Consider the following 4,010-nt stretch of genomic DNA (forward strand, 5'->3'; position numbering starts at 1 on the left):
GTGTGTGTGTGTGTGTGTGTGTGTGTGTGTGTGTGTGTGTGTGTGTGTGTGTGTGTATCTGCTGAGGTGGATGGAGGAGGATGGATCTAGAAGGAGACCAATCCCTGTAGAGGGACATGGAGTTTCCCTGTTGAGGTATGAAACCCACACTGTGAAGAATAAAGAGAATAAATATTTCTCTGAAATCTTTTTCTAAAACAAGACCCCTGTACATGATATTTTCCTTCCTTTTTGCTGAAAACAATCTGTTTAGTATCTAATATTAAGGGTCTTATTCTCAATGTTGAAATACCATTAATTATCCCCAAACTTTAGTAAAAAGCCTTTGATAGCATAGCACAATTGTATTAGTAGAGTTAGAGCTAAGAGCCAGGCAGTAAGGGAAAGTGGGTCTCCTACATAAAATGTCTGTGCAGTCGATATGGTAGCAGCAATATCCACTGGAAAGAAAACAGTGGTCCAATGTTCTAGGTATTGGGCATGAGAAAGTGAACAAATACTCAAAGTGACAAGAGCAAGAGTGGATTTATATTTCTACAAAGAAGCAGCTGCCTCAGGGACAACTTCTGAGCAGACATCAAGGCAATCTCCCCTTCTCACAAATACTTCATTATTATTAATTATTATAATTCTAATTATCATTAAATTATTCCATAAATATTTATGCAATTGAATAAATGAAATAATTTATTTACTCTACAAATATTTACTGAGTGATGAGACTCAAGTTATACAACACTTGACCCCCAAACATGTACACATATATATTTCCATCTGCACATCCATGCACACATATTCCCGTACCTGCCCATATAGAAGAATGTTTGTACATACTCATGCATGTACACATGTATGCAGAGTCACCTAATGTACACAAGTCTATACAGGAAAATACACTCTCCACAGACTTGGAATGTCAGACATCAGCTGCAATGTTGATGACTTAAGATCCCAAAAGTTTGCCTAGGTATCCCTGGCAAAGGCAGACCCTCCTGGCTTCGTGGATGCTAACTCCTTCCAGTTATGTGCTTTGGCTCCAAGAAAAGCCCTACTTGCTTTGCTTTCCTGATAGCACCAGGGGAAGTTTTGAACCAGAATCTTTTACTTCAAAGGGACAGGAACCATGTTTCAGATACCTGGGTCTTATGCTAAAGATTGCTAGGTCAGTTTCAGTTCCTGTAAAATTTCATCTACTCCCTCAGCCCTATGCTTTCACTGTATCCCACATCGTCAGTTACCTGGCTGGCTGTTGGGGCACAGACAGGGCGCATTCCTCTGAGGGTTGTTAAGGCTTTCTCAGTGCACAAGTACACACAGATGCTGGACCTGTGTGGCCCAAAAACCCAAGGAAAAACAAAATATTTCAGCCAGATATCCAAACTGGTCTGCTAGATGTTCAATATATACACATATGAGAATAGGAAACCTGTTGGCTACATATGTATATTTTAATTTCTTTTTAATGCTTACCTTTAAATTTGTGTTTTAAATGTACACTTCAAAATACCCTTTTTTCTATTTTTTTTTTTTGAGTGAGAAGTCTTGCACTGCCACTGGGCTGGAGTGAAATGGCACCATCTCAGCTCACTGCAACCTCCACCTCCTGGGTTCAAGTGGTTCCCCTGCCTAAGCCTTCTGAGTAGCTGTGATTACAGGCACCTGCCACCATGACCAGCTAATTTTTTTTTTTGTAATTTTTAGTAGAGATGGGGTTTCACTATGTTGGCCAGTTTGATCTTGAACTCCTGACCTCATTATCTATCAGCCTTGGCCTCGCAAAGTGCTGGAGTTACAGGTGTGAGACACCATGCCCAGCAAATTCCAGAACAATCAATGAGAAATAAAAGGGATGGGGTTTCTAAAAAGAATGAACAAAGGACAAAAATCGAGCATTTCTCTTGCAACACACAAAAATGAATATATTGCATTTCCATGTCCTTTTTTGGTATTTTTTCTGTTTTAGGGAACAGAAACATTTTATCTTACACATTTTTATAGGTACAGGCTAATTGTTTCCAGCTCAGCTTGGGGGATTTCCACAATGACAAAATCAACCATTCTCTATTTTTTAGACTCATTCTTTTCTTATATAATGAAAATGTTGGTGATCTGCTGACATGTATAAACAATAAGGTTATAAATATGAATAGTAATAAAAAAAATTGTTTTGTTACCTTCAAAATCATCTGTATTCATTATTATATAATTAGCAAATAAAATACTTACCTGTATTTAACATTAATAAGAAATTAATATGAGCATTTTAAAATTAGCTATCAACATGCTTAGTGTAAGTTCATTTTTTTAAATTTAACCTGTTTAGAACCTTTTGAAATACTCATCATTTTCAGAAGATAGTTGAGTACAATTTGACTCAGTCAATAAAGCTATGTAAGCTACTAATTGCAAAAAGTGTTGAAGATGATGTAACAGTTTATAAATATTTTTTACATTAACAGAAAATCACCCCAGGATTTATTCCTTGCTCTTTACTTCAAAATACTTCATAAAGTGTAGTGCCATCGAAGCCAAGGGAAAAAATATCCCAAGGACGTATTGGTTTACAAAATCAAATACCATAGAATGCAGGTAGGATAACTTCTGAAAAACTCTCCATGATCTGGGAAATAGGAGATCCTTGGTATTCCTTTCTGCCAAGACATGCTGAAGGAATGAAGAGAGCAAGATCTAGGTTACTGAAGGTTAAGGAGTAAGAACTGGGGAAGTAGAAGATGAGAGTAAATGAAGGGAACAGTTTTCTTCTGGTTGTTAAAATGCTCACTCTGAATGAAGAGACCCCCCAAACAGGCTTTGTGTGAGCAACATGACTGTTTATTCACTGGGTGTGGGCAGGCTGAGTCTGAAAAGAGAGTCAGCAGAGGGCGGTGGGATAAAAGTTGGTTTTATAGGTTTGGGGTAGGCAGTGGAAAGTTACAGAAGTTATAGTTCAAGGTGGTTTTTGCAAGCTGGGAGGGGCTTGTAGGGTCTGGAGTCACAAGTTGACCAAGGTCTGTTACAAAGTCCAGTTGCCTTATCAGTTGGGGTGGGAATAAGGAACAATAGAAGAATGTCTCAAAGTTAATTAGGTGCTGACGGGGTTGGTCATTTCTTTTCCTTTTGTGGTTTTCCAGTTACTTCAGCCTTTCTAGTTCCAGGAGGCCATCCAGAGGTGTACATGTAGGTCATGGGAGTTGCCATGGCTTGACTTAGGGTATGGCCTACGGTGCAGCCAGTTCAAAGAAACTTGCCCTGGCTGTACCAGTTGGCAAAGCCTAGGTTACGCTATGAGAGCTAAGAGCCCCTAAGCATCAGTGGTTTAATGAAGATTTGTTTCTAACCTATACTACATGTCCAGGGCAGGTTGGAAGAAAAGTCTCCTAATCAAATACAGGTAGCCAAGCCCAAAGAGTCCCTACCTCATCACACTCATTCGCAGTCTCTCTGGTATGGACAAAGAAGAGAGGGCCAAAACACAGCAACTTAAAGCTTCAACCTAGGGAAGACGCCACTCCCTCTCTCACATCAGAATAAGAATTTTCTGCCCTTTGCATTTTGTGCCTGCTTCAGAGTCATTAACCCTGGAGGCCTTACATGTATGGATGTGTATTCATATGCATTTCTACCACTAGGTTATGCTGCCTTGAGGGTAAGAAGTCTGCTAATCAACTTTTTATCATTCCAGTGCCTACCAAGATGTCTGTCCAATTGCATACATCTAGCTTTATTTTAATGCAAAGTTGCTGTGTTTCTTTCCTTTTTTTCTCTTAAGTAATTTCACACAGATTAGGGGCCCAGCTACAGAGCTGACAGATGGCATTGTGTTTAATCAGCAGCCATCACAGACTTTGGGATGTCGGAGAGAATTGTCTTTACACAATCAACGGACTGAGACAAGGCCTGGATGGATATAATCCTGACAGTTCCTTACCCAGAGTGTCCCATCCCATCTTTAAATCCACCCCCACTCCCAGCCCTACTCCCAACTCCCAGGAGTCCTGGTTACCGACCTG

This window comes from Cebus imitator, unplaced genomic scaffold, assembly GCF_001604975.1.
Source record: "Cebus imitator isolate Cc_AM_T3 unplaced genomic scaffold, Cebus_imitator-1.0 Scaffold1, whole genome shotgun sequence".
In the NCBI taxonomy this organism is placed as follows: domain Eukaryota; kingdom Metazoa; phylum Chordata; class Mammalia; order Primates; family Cebidae; genus Cebus; species Cebus imitator.